General features: G+C 38.8%; 1 long non-coding RNA gene across 2 annotated transcripts; it reads right to left on the reverse strand.

The window, feature by feature from the left end:
* Window positions 1-586: 586 nt before the first annotated feature.
* Window positions 587-11907, reverse strand: LOC310893212. 2 transcript variants are annotated; one of them, XR_014578816.1, is made up of 3 exons: window positions 11843-11907; window positions 10774-10898; window positions 587-5583 (listed from the first exon to the last, which is right to left on the reverse strand). It is a non-coding gene; the product is annotated as an uncharacterized lncRNA (long non-coding RNA). The 2 variants fall into 2 exon arrangements; XR_014578817.1 differs by having other exon boundaries at window positions 587-5621.
* Window positions 11908-16514: the final 4607 nt, after the last annotated feature.

The raw sequence follows: 16514 nt of genomic DNA on the forward strand, positions 1-16514 counted from the left end.
GCTAGCAAATGTGACGCCCATCTACAAGAAGAGACGGAGGGTAGACCCGGGGAACTATAGGCCTGTTAGTTTGACCTCAGTGCCAGAGAAGCTCATGGAGCAGATTATCTTGAGTGTCATCACGCGGCACTTGCAGGGCAACCAGGCGATCAGGCCCAGTCAGCATGGGTTTATGAAAGGCGGGTCCTGCTTGACGAACCTGATCTCCTTCTATGACAAAGTGACACGCTTAGTGGATGAGGAAAAGGCCGTGGATGTGGTCTACCTTGATTTCAGTAAGGCTTTTGACACCGTTTCCCACAACATTCTCCTCAAAAAACTGGCTACTCATGGCTTGGACTGGCGTACGCTTCATTGGGTTAAAAACTGGCTGGATAGCCGGGCCCAAAGAGTTGTGGTGAATGGAGTCAAATCCAGTTGGAGGCCGGTCACTAGTGCAGTCCCCCAGGGCTCAGTACTGGGGCCAGTCCTCTTCAATATCTTTATCGATGATCTGGATGAGGGGATTGAATGCACCCTCAGTAAGTTTGCAGACGACACCAAGTTAGGTGCATGTGTCGATCTGCTCGAGGGCAGGAAGGCTCTGCAGGAGGATCTGGATAGGCTGGACCAATGGGCTGAGGTCAACTGTATGAAGTTCAACAAGGCCAAGTGCCGGGTCCTGCACCTGGGGCATAACAACCCCAAGTAGCACTACAGGCTGGGAGATGAGTGGTTAGAAAGCTGCCTGGCAGAGAAGGACCTGGGAGTATTGGTTGATAGTCGGCTGAATATGAGCCAGCAGTGTGCTCAGGTGGCCAAGAAGGCCAACAGCATCCTGGCCTGTATAAGAAGCAGTGTGGCCAGCAGGTCTAGGGAAGTGATTGTCCCCCTGTACTCGGCTCTGGTGAGGCCGCACCTCGAGTACTGTGTTCAGTTTTGGGCCCCTCGCTACAAGAAGGACATGGAGGTGCTCGAGAGAGTCCAGAGAAGGGCGACGAGGCTGGTGAGGGGTCTGGAGAACAAGTCTTATGAGGAGCGGCTGAGGGAGCTGGCATTGTTCAGCCTGGAGAAGAGGAGGCTCAGGGGCGACCTTATCGCTCTCTGTAGGTACATTAAAGGAGGCTGTAGCAAGGTAGGGGTTGGTCTGTTCTCCCACGTGCCTGGTGACAGGACAAGGGGGAATGGGCTAAAGTTGCGCCAGGGGAGGTTTAGGTTGGATATTAGGAAAAAGTTCTTTACCGAAAGGGTTGTTAGGCATTGGAATGGGCTGCCCAGGGAAGTGGTTGAGTCACCATCCCTGGAAGTCTTTAAAAGACGTTTAGATGTTGAGCTTAGTGATATGGTTTAGTGAAGGACTTGTTAGTGTTAGGTCAGAGGTTGGTCTAGGTGATCTTAGAGGTCTCTTCAAACCTAGACGATTCTGTGATTCTGTGACAGAAGCTTCCATTTGGCTGCCCTATTATGACTGAAGGTCCCAACCAACCCAAACTGAAATGGAGCACCTGGGTCCATGAGCAGAGGGTGTAGGTGGAGGCTCCAGGTGAGAGGTTGGTCAGGGCATTAAGGCATGTTAGTGCCTTCAGAGCCATGATAGGAGCACAGCCAGCCTGGCGATTATAAATGGTCAGTAACATCTGAAGGAAGGTGCTTCACACTTCCCTTCAGAAAACTGCCTACAGCCCAACTGCCTACTGCTCAACTGTACTTTGTACAGTATTGAATAGTAACAGTGAAATCAAGATTTTGACCAAAATGGCTGAAATATTTGTTACTGTATTTGCAACAACGCCTACAAAGAAACTGTAAATGATTTTAGGTTTATGCAGGATATTTTTCCATGTCTGTCTGCATTTGGAAGCAAACAGATGCACAATAGCAAATTATAAAATTTAATTTCAAACATTTAAAATTGCATTCTGGTGCAGATATGCAGACTAGTCATTTATAAATGAGCTTCTTGATAAAGTACTGGTAAATAGATCCTTATATCATTCCTTGCTAGGACCAATGCAAGATGCACATGTCATATTTACATCCTGCTAATTACAGAAGTGCTATTATTTGTGTGTCAGTTTATTCCATTTAACTTTGAATACAATATATTATATATGAAAATCTAGTAAATCACCACAGCGAGACAAAGCAGAGCAGTGCACAATGTAGGATTGCCCCTTGTTTGGGACCTTTCTGAGCTTCTGCTACTAATAATGTTGTTGTGTGCTCATTGAAGATTTTTTTTTTCCAAAAGCTTCAGGATAAATTTGCTATCAAAATGGATGACAAGCATTTTCACACCAAATAATGATATTTTTAACTCATAATTTATCATGTTATGTGATGTCGTAAATTAAATAAAGCTATATTAATTCTGAGTGAACACATCCTTCCAGTGAACAGCAATCCGTTCCCATATGACTGTGCTTTCTGGAAAAAAAAAAAAAAAGGGAGGGGGGAGATGGAATATATCTCTCATAATTAAAAAGACAAAAGTGTTTCTCTAGTATTTTCAAAAGATGAGGGAGTTTTCAGGAAGAAATGTCAGGAATGATAAATTGAATACAATCTGAATAAAATCACTGTTAAAATTAAAAAGAAGGAAAGCAGATTAAAATGTTTGTTTAAAACTTAAAAATAAATCTGACATCAGTTTTCAGTCTCCCTCATTCAAACAGGATGTTACTTGTTGTCAGCAAATTTTGTTCCAGTGGAGATGGGATAAAAACTGAGGCCCAGACTGAACTTCCTTTTTTTCTGGTAGAAAGCCTGTGGGTGAAATCATATGTGAAAAATGACACAGAAAAATAGTCCACAAAATCCATCTTGTTCCTGCTAGTTCTTTCACTGAAATCAGAGGGATAAGAAGCAGCATAAGCAAAAGAAAATGACAGCAGACTGAATACATGTCTTGAAACTACTTCTTTAAAATGACTGAGACCCAGAAACCCTAACCCATGGGCTCACTAGTGTTTGTTGAAAACACAAAAAGGCATACCAGACTTCCCATTTACAAAATTAATTTCTCTTCTAACACAGAAGTAACAAACTAGACAGAGATAGCTCTGACAGTAGTTAAAATGTATATCTGGTGGCAGAGAGACACTTAAATAAACAGCATGAATACAAGTCTACCATCTGTCCACTAGATCTCAACATAGCGGTTATCTTTTCCATCAGTCCTTCTTTCCATTTCAGCAACTCCCAATGGCTTCTTGCATCAAGAATGCATACTCTTCTGTGTTCCTATAAAGGTGTCTTTCTGTGCCCTTGGAATTTGAACTCTGCTTCTGCTCCCTGCTGCTTGTTGGCCCCTTGATCCTCTCAGGGTCCTCAAAGACGTACGTGCTCTAGCAGTTCTTTTTCTCCTGGTTTTCTCCTTCACAGCACTGTTCTGCATTCCAGGATTTGAAGAAAGTACCTCCATTGTTTTTTAATTCAGGACAGGAGTGCATAAAATAGCTGTCTCAGAGCACCTGAACTTCAGGATGAATCTTCGGGGTGAATCTTCGGGATTAATCAAGAAGTGCTCCAGGACTGCACCTAATGTACTCCAAATACCAAATGGCATTCAATGCACAGAACCAGACTTGAGATCATCCAAAGCAACTCCCCATAATGCAGATTGCATGGAAGCTAGGTCCTTGGTTCTGTTTCACTGCTACCCTGGACCACACTACTTGTTTAGAGAGCCAGATCTTCCTCTGCTCTGATGCCTTCCTCCCAGCTGTCCAGACAGAAAAAGCAACACATTGCATTTACATAGCAAACTGAGCAAAAATCAAGCAATTTTAACATCTCTCAACTTTTGAATAACTCATTTGTGAACATCACAGTGCCTCAGAGGGAAGGCTTTACTGTTAGCTAGAGGGTTCCTCGGGGATGTAGGAGTTCTGGCTCAAATCACTGTTCAGTTTGTTTTCCCTCCTTTTGCTGGCTGTCTTCTTTCTCCTAAGAGAACATGTACTGAATCAGATGTTGTGGGAGAGAGTATAAAGCATGATCTCCTTCATTCCAGGACACATCTGGGAAGTAGGAATTGAGCTGCTTATTTGGATTTGGTTCATTATGAGCATGCCATAAACTGGCACTGAAGAAAAACTGACAGCAGAATTTAAGATGCATCTAGATTTTTAAGAGCTGGATGGAGATATTGTAAGTACAAATGAAACACAAAAGGACATTTAGGCAATTTAGTATTCATCTATACTATGCAAGGACCAAATACAGACTCATCAAGCTAATCGTGGTCAGACTTCTACATCCACACGTTTTAGTTCAGCATGGTACAAAGCCACAACGTAAGTCTTGAAAGTAATGCGGTCCTGCTAATGCCTAGCCCTGAATGTAAATAGTACTTATTAAGTCAGACACTAATTTTGCAGAGAGAGAAGTGTAAGCTTCCAGCCCCAGAACCAACACAGTGTTCTCTGCTATGTTTCTTTTTTAAACATGCTCTATATAAAGTTTACATCTTTTCTGTGAATACAATCTCCAGTATTTGAATCAACTTTCCAGGTGTCTCAAAACAGAATTATAATTGTGCAGGTCAATGCAGATAGAGACAGATCAATACATTCCATGTTTCCAGCTAAACTGCAGTCAAATTGTTTCACTTCTCTTGAATTTGATCTTCAGCTTAATCTTACTTCTGAAGTTCTAAGTACCATTAATTTAAATATAATTAGAAGGTTTCTAATAGTAGCATGATTTTTAACTTTGCAGGAAAAGGCATAACGTGAACTGAAAGCTCGAAGTCCTATGTGGTGCAGAGAACAGTACTCTGCAGGTGAAGCAATGTGGATACATTACATAACTATAGGTGTCCCCAGCCACATTTGTACCAAAACATGGCATATTTGTACCAAAAAATAAAATAAAATAAAATAAAATAAAATAAAATAAAAACAACAAAAACATGGAAATGCATGTAAAAAATACATGTTTAATGCAGTTTAATTCTGCCTGAAGAACTGAATTCCATCACTGATTTTGTTAAAAAATTTCTCTGTCACTGGTATCAAACTTTGCATAAACAGCTCTCCTAATTTCTTATTTTCCGAGTACCCATCTTGAGATCTTGAGAGTTTTGGTTTGCAGAAATGTTGATCATTTACTTTTGTAATTAAAACCATGGGAAACATACAGAAAATAATTTAAACATTCTAAAGGCTTTGAAAAATATGTCTCTGTGTTCCAAAGATTGAAATTTTGAGGTGCAGTTTCCTCTGCACTTCTTGCTCATATGCAAATGGAGAATATTTTCTTATGTTTCCCAACATGCATTTTGAAGATGAATAAATTACACATGCAAAGCAAACATTTCTGCATTATTTGTCTACTTAAAGAATCCAGATGGAAGTCTGATAGGATTTTTTTAAACATCACGTGTCTCCATGGCTACATATAAATTCTGCACTTGGTATCACCTTAGTATATGTGTCACCTCCATGTGGTATGATGGAACAAGAGCCATCTGATGGAACAATACAATCTCTGCACCTCCAGTTCTTTTTCTTTCATTTCTTTCATGGTTTTCATGGAAATCTGGTTGAGCTGATCACACCTGGGTTTTGGTGAGTTTCAATTGGCAAAGGTGGATGAAGGCTTCAAGCAAGCAAGACAAGAAGAAACTATTCTGTTACCTGAGCAGAAATTACACATGGTACAGTTAATAAAACATGGAGTACATACTGAAGATAAACCATATATTAAATAGCTCTCTGTTCAATAGACATCCTCGGCAATGAATGAGATTGACATTCTACCAAAAAAAAATGGTAATAGTAAAACCTGTGGCAAACCAAGCATAGCACTTGTACAGAGCAGACATTTAATACAGACAAAAACTCATAATTCTGCAGGCAATCTTAGTATTGGCATTTTTGAAATGTTATAATCTTTATACTTCTTTTATATATGTATATATATTAATCATCATATATAGTTTAGTTGTTTTAAGTAAGCAAAAATGTACTTAGTAATTTAGGAAAGTATAACACTCTCCAATTCCATCAAACATATATTCAGGCAGACAGTAGCTTGTAGTAAAAAAAAATATGATACTCAAACAAGGAGCATTACATTCTGTCCATATTTCACTTGAAACAATAGCCAAACACATTGCTTATAACAGTCATTTTGGACATTGCCAAGGCTCTGGAGAGAGATGGAAAAGCTGCTGGGCCCAGCCGTCAGGTGTATTAATGAGATAAGGGAGCTGGAGAGCTTCTTTGAAAATAGTTGTCTGAGAAGTTAGGAGGGGGAGTTTAGGTTCCTTTTTTTTTTCTTTTTTTCTTTCTTTTTCAGGCCACACATGCTCAAAGAAAGATTAATATTCCATATCTCAAAGGAATACACATAGTAAACCTGTAAGAAATACCAAAAAATCATAAGCAGTGCCCAGTAACTTCTGCTCTCAGTGGATATGTGTATAGAGATGATGAAAAGGAAGCTAAACAGCAAATTGAATAGCACAGTCTCTAAAATAAATCACAGTATTCAGTTCAAGTGTAACCAACATTCTCAACATTCTTTTTGGCAAAACAATAAGAAACTATTGCCAACTCTGCACAGCCTTCCAAATTCATTTCATTTTTTAATATGTTGCATTCTTTCACTTCTAGAGAAGTCAGTGTGTGGTGAATGTTGAAGAATATATCTTCTTTCCATACCAGATATTCCATATATAACTGGCTGTCCTGCTTATTCTCAAGGAAAAAAAAAAAAAAAAGAAAAAAAAAATCAATGAAAACAATTAGTTAAGTGGAAATTATATGTTTGATGGTTCAGCAAAGTTCAATTATTTCCAAATGTGTGTATCCTAACCTTTGCTGATGAGTTCAAGTAATTTAGATTATTCATGCAAACTAGAAATGACTCACAAAAAAAAAATCTTGACTTATAAAATGGTCTCAGCTCAATTTTTCTCTTAATCATGACCTCTGCTTGCTTAAAACACGCACAGATTGTTCTGAAATCATACATCATACAGAAAATAGAGATCTGAAGAATTTTCAACAGTTCCACTTAACGTGTTACCAGTCAGTTCAAGCCCCTTACACTCTACATTCCACTAAAGATGATAGAACATGATTCAAAATAAGGCATTGAGCTACAGATTTCTTTAGCTAATGAAATCCTTTCACTTTTTATATGGGAAAGAAGTATGAAGAAGAATATAAAATTTGCATGTGGGTCTATGTTCTTTCAAAGCTAATGCATTTGGGATTTTCTGTCTCATAAACCTTCAGGGTTTTCTAGAGAAAAAAAAAATCACACAAAAATAAATGCTTTGTATATTTAAAAATATATTACTCATTTGCTTTTTCTGAACATAAGATGATCATATCTTTTTTGAAACACCTCCATGCAAGTGTAAACTACAAAATAGTCTCAGATTTTTAGGAGATCAAAAATTTCAGTTTTGAAAGTCAACCTCAGTTAACTGCAAAAACTTCATGTTTAGATGCTTTATAATTGCTAAAATTTTGAACATTTAAAATCAAGACTGAGATTGATGGAAAGTAGGGTAAAATACTTCTTGTATGACTTTGTGGTCAACGTGGATTGTACACCCAACCCTGTCTCCTATACCATCAAAGCAAGAATGTGGTCAGCTAAAAATGACAGAATTGTCAATCAAATGTCTTTTAACACTAATGCATCAAAAGACCACCCTGTTTGGTAGATATGGTGAAGAAAAGGATGGAACAAAGCATGGATATGCACATTTTTTTTCTTTTATCTTTTTCCTAATGGAAAACTAAGGTTCAAGAATTATGTACTTGAAAAAACAAAGGTGAAATTCCTGTCTGTGATAACTCTTCAACTAGTTTTCGTTCACATCTCAAAATTATATAGCACATATTGTTGTCAAAATTTTAATCAACGCTAGGGATTTTGGGGCACTATACCTAAATGTCCCAGCAACAAACTGATTTATTTCTTCACTCTCTGACTGCACTCTGTGCTGTCTCATAAGAAGAAGGGAAACCTGCTCAAAACAAAGAGAACAGAAATGCAGTAATGGGAGGAACCAGTATAAAACCAAACTGATCTTAGATCAGCTCAGTATTTAGGCATACTCAACCGGGACACATGAAAGGTGACCGCTTATGGATTTTAGATGGGCCAGTGTGGTGGCTTTACTCTGCTAGGCAGCCGAGCGCTACCACAGCTGCTCTCTCACTCCCCCTCCTCAAAGGGAATGGGGGAGAAAACACGATGGAAAAGGCTCGGGGGTTGAGATAAGGACGGGGAGATCACTCAACAATTATCGTCACAGGCAAAACAGACTCAACATGGGGCGATTAATGTAATTTATTGCCTATTACTAACAAGCTAGAGCAGTGAGAAACTAAAAACAAAACAAAATACCTTCCACCAACCCGCCCTCTTTTATGCTCTCCCCCTAAGCGGCGCAGGTGAGTGGGGAATAGGGGCTGCGGTCAGTCCCTAACGCTTTGTCTCCACAGCTCCTTCACTCTCTGCCCCTGCTCCCCGTGGGGTCCCTCCCACGGGATGCCGTCCTTCCCGAACTGAGCCTGCGGGGGCTGCCCACAGGCAGCAGCTCTTCAAGAACTGCTCCCACACGGCTCCGTACCACGGGGTCCATCCCCCAGGAGCAAACTGCTCCAGCACGGGTCCCCCACGGGCGGCAGCTCCCCCCAGACCCCCTGCTCCTGCGTGGGCTCCTCTCCACGGGCTGCAGCTCCGGCCCGGGGCCTGCTCCTGCGGGGGCTCTCCATGGGCCGCAGCCTCCTCCAGGCCACATCCACCTGCTCCACCGGGGGCTCCTCCACGGGCTGCAGCGTGGAGATCTGCTCCGTGTGGGACCCATGGGCTGCAGGGGGACAGCCTGCTCCACCAGGGGCCTCTCCGCAGGCCGCAGGGGAACTGCTGCTGGTTGCCTGGAGCACCTCCTGCCCTCCTGCTGCACTGACCTTGGGGTGTGCAGGGCTTGTTCTCACTACTCACTCTCCCAGGTGCTGTTGTGCAGCAGGCTTTTTTTCCTTTTCTTAAATCTTCTCTCATAGAGGCACAAACGACATCGCTCACTGGCTCAGCTCTGGGCAGCGGTGGGTCCCTTCTGGAGCCGGATGAAACTGGCCCTTATCTAACATGGGGCAGCTTCTGGATTCTTCACACAGAAGCCACCCCTTCAGCTCCCCACTACCAAAACTTTGCCACATATACCCAATACAGTCAGAAAATTAACCTTAGATTTAGAAGCCTTGCATTTAATTCCCTATCATGCCACAGACTTTCTTGGTGTATCTGTGTGCAATTTATTTTTACCTTTGCCTTCAATTCAATTCCCCACATGCAAAACTTAGGATAGTATCACTTACACAACAGAACCCATCAATGATTTCATTATCAGAATGTTACAGTGGCTTAGGGCATATTGCTTTGGATAAGGGCAGGCAGAAGGACAAGAGAAACAGAGGTTTCTGGTAAGGTGAACTGCGTCCAGAGGGGAAGTCTCCAAAATAATTATGCCCATTAAGACAAGCTCTGCTTTGACTGGGCTGTAATTCAGATTGCCAAAACTTATGCTATAATGTCACCCTAGGTATTTATTCCCTTAAATCCTTTCTTTTTCTTTGATTAAATCAGAGCCTTAACACTATTTTGGCCCAACTTTTTGTGCTGCAATAGTGATATTTATGAATATGGTGCCCTTTTAGTTTAAGTCTATAATTTAAAGCAACTATGAAAGTCAAGATTCAGTAAAACCTATGTCCAGAAGTTCACAGAAGCCCTGGTAAGGGTGGCACTTTTATTGAAACCAGTCCTAAATTAAATCAATTACACAGTTTTTGGAATTATATAGATTTAACTATCAAAGATTGTTTCTTTTTCTGATGCCCTCAGTATAGAGCAGTTTGCAAAGGGCTAGCTGGTAATTGTATCTGTTTCTGTAGATTAGTTTCATTTTAAAAATAATTTTCTAAGCTATATGATTATTGCCCTCAATGTGAGTGAATGAACTGCTGAGAATGAAACATATAATGCTGCTCTGAATCCCAGCATGGACAAGCCAGTTCTAAACTGCATCAAATCATGAGGTTCCTCCTCAAAGGACACAGACAGGCCATGAAAAGACATTTCATGAGGAAGATTAGCAGTATCAAAAACAGTGTGGAAGACAAGACAATAGTTTAACTTATATACAGACCCACAGTCTCCATCTCTTCCCTATATCAAATACACACACAGTTCAGCTGTCTGCAGTTTCCCCATGCCTTTTCAGTACCTATATATATCACTTATTCACCCTCCTTGGGGTTTCTAGGAGTAATGGCTATTAGAATCGGACAGAATAGCCTAATGGAGTTGCAACCTTTCTTATTGTGTTATCTCCTTATGAGCATCACCTGCTCCAATACCACCTCTTATGAGGCATCTGCAAAACTGCACAGCCCTCTTCCCCACTCGCTCAGGTCATGTTCATGGCCACTTAAATGGAAAAATTTATCCTCGGGGAAGGAAGAGTCACACTTCAGTTAATGATGATGCTGAAGCCAGTAGGGGACAATGTAAAGGTTAACTGGAATATTTTGCAGATGATATATTAACAGAATCATGTAGTTCCCTGTGAAGAGAACTATTGCTCTTCACCAATATGGTCCTGCTCTGTATAAACCAACATAAAATAAAGACCTGAAGCATAAATTTAACTAAGGCATGAAGTCACTAAACAGTATTCAAAGACAGGAGGAAATATTTCCAAATATTTTTAAATTGGTTTCATCAGCTGTAAATGTCGATCTCAATCTGATAAAGTGATACCTTCATAGCATCCTCAATGACTTCCTCAGTCAGGTATACTTTACAGCTTTTGCATGGCTTCAAGTTCCTCTGATAAAGTCTTGAAGGTACAGTCCATTGAAATCAATTAAACTGCTGAGAGCAGGCTATAAGGACAATGGAAAAGTGTTGAGATTTATTTAATAAAAAGCAAGAATATTCACATATCAATCAGTAAGTTTCTTCCAAATGCTCTGAAAATGTCTACATACATAACATTTAGAGTGGCACAATATGTGGTGCCAAAATGACCTTCTGAACAAATGAAAAAAATAATATAGGGAGCTTAAAATCACCCAATCAAGGACTTGAACAGTATTTCTATGTAATAGAGATATAGCAGATTTCCATTATGCTATGAAGAAATCTATCAATATGGATTTATAAAATAAACTGAATCCATTTTCTTAACTGAATTTGTGACCCCTCTTGCTACAGGAGAGTTTTTCATCTTAAACAAAATAAAACACAGAAATTCAACCACAAAATGCATGTTTCAGAAACAAGACTCGTATACCTTTGAAACCCTGCAAATGATGCATTTAATCTAATATACTGCATACTACTTCATACCTTAACATTTTTCCCTATTCTTACTCTTTATGATGGAACATACATTAATTAAGGTTTTCTGTCTATATTTCAATTTATTTATTTATTTATTTGGGGGGGGGGGGGGTGCAGGGGTGATTTTTAAGTCCACAGGACTTTTAAAAGCCGCTCCAAAGAAGAGGAAGGAAGGAGGGTGAGGAAGGTCGAATTTTGGATTTTTGTCTTTGACTATTTGAAAACAAGTAGGTTAGTCCAGTACATTTTCAGACAGATTTGCTAGATATCTGTTCTCTAGAGCATGAGCATAAGGAAATATTCTTTTACTTAGCTGCTAGCCCCAGCTTCCACTCCAGCAGCAAACCCAACATGTAGAGACCTGAAGCCAACTCAGGACTCTAATAAGAGGAATACAACTGATATGCCAGTAACCAAAACTGTAGTACAGAGACATGAAGGTGAAATATCTCCTAGCACCGATGTTTCTAGAAACTGTATTTACCTCAGATTTTGTTATCTCAATATGTTTTCCTTCCCTAGCCACTTTTATTTTCCCTCTCTTTTTCTCTCACACCAATTTAAAAAAAAAAAGGGGGGGGGGGGGGGGGGGAGGGAGGAGGGCGGGGTTGGATTCTCATTGATTTCTTCCAGGGTTCACCTGGTGTGACTCAGATCTCAAGATCTCGAGTGATAGCAAATTCACCAGTTAACCCAGCTGAAATAAGAACTGACCAGGACCAGACTCATATCCCTATTCAGTTATACAGTTTCACTTTGATTTTGTCAGCCTAAGAAAAGGTATTGTGCACAAAACCAAGAAAACAAAGATAAAAACCATAGTTTACATTGAATATAGCCCAATTTTATCTAAAAATGCATTGTAGACTGTATCCTAAACCAACTGAAACATTGATACTGCAATTAGTATACTATGTGGGCCCCAAAGGACCAAAAACAATTAAAGTCACTAGAGAGTGTCAGTTCTTGGGGAAAAAAAAATGAAACGGTTTTATTAATTTTACTTCTAAAAGTTGGTTTTCTGTGCAACTACAGAAACAGTACCTTGTAGTATTTACAGCTGTGACAGGAGCCATCCATAGTAGTAATCGTTTACAGAATTTCCTGTGACTGAATCACAGTTTTCCACATTTGGCCATGGCATGGAAGCCAGCCATAGACACAAAAATCATGGTTTAAACAGGAGAGGGATCAGGAAGAGGGGAAAATGATCCCACTCCCAACTTTACTCCTGCCAGAACCTGGCTGTGTCACTTGGCCATTGAATTTGGCTATGGCAACTGCCACCAAAGGCAAGAGACAGGTTCAGTGGCCTGCAGCACCAGAGAACAGGGCTGGAAAACCCCTTCCAGAAGCAGCAGTCCTTCCTTGTGGTCCCCCCGTCTTACCCTATGGTTAATAGCCACCAGGTCAGCTGAAGACACATCTGAGAAACGGCAGTATTCATTCAGCCCGTCCTTCCTCATTTCCCTTAGTAAAATGCATCTTTCTGAGTTAAAAGGGAACGTCTTCTGGTGTAAACAAGAATCCAGCCCATTTCTCTGAAGGCGCTTATAATTAAATAGCATAAATCACAGAGTTAACCTTTTGACACAGTAGTTTTAATTAATATATTTTTAATCATACATGACAAGATATATCTGCTAATGAGTGATGACACAGGCTAGAGAATGGAGTATGATATTGAGCCTGAGGACTTCTGCGTTAAGCGTGACTGTATTACTGACATGTACAGACTTTAGCAACTAGCTTACATTCCAGCTCAGGAAAGCTCCCAAAGTGCTCATATGTTTCACTATAAACATATGAGTTGCCTATAGACATTCCGAAGTGGCTTTCTGAATCAGAGCATTCACATCCAGATAGCTTTGTATCTCTACCTGGACAACAGGGACTAGTTAATCTAATTGTACTCTCACAGGAACATAAAGATAATTTAGAAACAGTTTGGGGCTAAAAGATGTCATTCACATCCTCAGCTTGAGACAGCTTTTCTTCTTAAACAGAGCTAAAGAAGATAGAAAAAAAAATAATAATAACAACTTTATCTCCATGTAATGTTAGTGATGTGTTTGATGGTCCAGTTCAGTAGAAGATCAACAGCATATGAAGATTTCCCCAGAGACCATCATCATTACTGGAGTAGATCTCATCACAATTCAACACATTTATTGCTCTACCACTTTTCACAGATGGCTGTGACACTAGTTTTCCTCGTTGTCTTTTTTTAGCAACTGTACTTTAAAGAAAACAAGCTGGACTAACAAATCTTGTTAAGATTCTAACATAAAGCCCTAAAAGGATAGAAAAAAGTTTCAGTTAAGAGTGAAATGTACCATATGCCCTCCAACAACTATGCATCGTGTAGAACCACCTTCGTGACTGTCTTCTTGCTCCCAATTGTACTTGGATGTCTGTGGAGATAAAGCTTTCACTCCAAGCTGTAAATTTGTCTCTTTTCATTATTTTTGACAGTTCTGTAATACATGCTTTTTTTTTTTTTTTTTTTTTTTTGGAGAGGGATTTTATATAGATAAATAGAGCTTGGTAATTAATGGATCCATAGATGGCCTCTACTATGAACATTTTCAGTTCAAGAATGCAAGCCAATTTTAATTAATGGGGCTGAGTTTTTAACCTACTTGCTTTGTATAGGACTTATTAAAGATAAAAGTGATGTATGGAGAGTCACTGTCTTTGAGTGTATGTTATAACCCTTATTTGCATAATAAAAGAGACTGTGCATAAGCTTAATAATAATCATAAATGTATATTAATGAAGACATTTATAGACGCATGAAAATGTATTCCACATAAGGAACAAAATCTAAGTTATTAATGTTGACAGATTCAATACAGATGATGCTATGTATGTTAATATTATTATAAATCCTTATTGCTATTCATAGGCTTATATTAATATTGTCATTATGAATCATATTCTGTCAGTTCCCATGAGAAAATAAAAATACATAACGGCAATACATAGTGGCAAAGTGGCATTCTTGTGTTTATATTAATGTCAAGTTCAAATTAAAATTAGTTCTAAAATTAGTGGCAAAGACATAGTTTCACGTATAAAAATAATAAGCATTCCTGTTAATGTTGTTGATAAATTGATATTGAAATAAGCAGCTTCAATAACTATAGATTGAGTGTGTTTATTGTCAAAGTAAATAGAAAAATAACCTTTTGAAGTTGTCTGGCAAATGAATAAGGAAAACAATGTGCAGACCCTACCTATCAATATAATGATTGTGATCATTTTTTCTATTCTATGATTTTTCCTGATGACATTTATTTGCCCTGCTAGGGGTTTATGGATTTTGCCCTCGTTATTTTTGATATTTATGCCTCCCAAGCCTCTTTCAAGGGTTGCTGAATGGCACAGACAGCTCTGGGATCCAAAATCAGGGTAGTCACTGGGTATTCTCAGGCGCACTGGGCAGTAGTACTTCAGCTTCCTTCACTACAGTTTCTCTTAAGGACCACATGCAATCTTTGGTCCAGAGTTGTGCTAGGAGAATCATATTTGTTTGCTTAGTTGTATTTCCATTAATTTTCTTAAGAAGGCTTTAAATGAGAACTTACGGACATTTGGTTTAAAGTTTTTATTATCATGACAGAAATTGTTTCACCTTTTCTTCTTAACACTGTGTCAGCATGGAGCTGTTTATTGCATATATGGTACAGTCAGTTCTGTTTTATAAGACAACATAAAGTACCTGGGAGCTGCTACCCACAGACACAAATTTAAACTTTGACCATTTTTTCTCCTCTCTCCATTTTATTTTGCTTAAGCCAAAAACATATATAAAGACCTACACAGAAATAGGACTCAAGGTGTTATAATTTTCCAGACAGAGGTTAAAAGAATTTTAATACACCATACCATACAGTGAGCACCATTCGTCCATTCGTAAGAATTAATATTTGGACTGAATTATGTTGCTGGTCTGAATTTTTAAGAACACCAAATACACCAAGAGTTTTCATTTTGAAGAGGTTGACGTTTATTTAGTTTTATTTAATCATGTATAATATTATATTTTATAAATTAATATAATGATGCATAATAAAATAGTACATATTTATTTATGGATTCTCATGGATACATGACATACTTCCTGTAGCAGCACATGTAAATGGGCGTCTCTGTGCACAAATGACTTTCACACATCTAAGAAGCTATCTCTTCATTCAGTCACTTAATTTTAATGTTTACTTGCCATAGATACTTCATAATTTAGGTGGTTATTCTATCGATAGACCTTGTCCATATTTTTTTAAGTATCTAGGCTTAACTAAGGACACAAAAATCCATACAATGAGAAACTGTGCACAGGATATATGTATTAGAAGTTATTTCTATAGTTCTTTTTTCTGTTCCCTGACTAGTTACCCTTATTTCAACCTATGCCTTACCAGTGTCATACTGGCCTAGATAAAAGCTTAAAACCTACATAGATGGAATACCTTTTGCCAACTGTGACAGAAACTTTTTATCCTGCTTGGGAAGAAAAATCCCACTGTCATTTACATTAATACAAACCCAGTAGATTAGTACCATTGAGATGAATTGAGTTTTCTACTGTAACATTGGTCAAAACCTGACAATCTATGTATGGAGAGTTACTTCAAAATGGGTAATGAGTAGTTTGCACCTGTGTACAGCTTGCACAGGTAGTAAGTATGCAGAAAAAAATTGCAAAAGATGACAAATACAAAAGGAGAATCTAATTTTAAAATGAGAAAGAAATATTGCATCAATTTGACCCAAATAAGAACTGCTAATTCTGTCTGTGAAGCCCTAATCTTGTTTCTTGTTCAGGAAAAGATGATCTTAGTAATACATAGGACCATGCTTCAGACAAACACTTTAATGGTATGATTAGTTTTAATAATATATATTATCCCATTAAAATCTATTTACCAAATCAGAAAGTAAAATAGCTCGGAGAGCAACATCCTTCAATCTCTTGTAATAAAGCACCCATTTTTAGCTTAGGAACACAGAACTTTGTATGGATGTCACAGCAGAAAAGTAAAAGAAAACGGTACTCTAAAAAGTGTTTCAAAGCTGAATTTTCTATTTAATGTGCAGTACTAAAATCAAGGGGCTTCTGTTAGATAAATTTTTGTACAGGTAGGTTTCA

Source organism: Anser anser (genome assembly GCF_964211835.1).
Source record: "Anser anser genome assembly, chromosome: 2".
NCBI classification, from domain to species: domain Eukaryota; kingdom Metazoa; phylum Chordata; class Aves; order Anseriformes; family Anatidae; genus Anser; species Anser anser.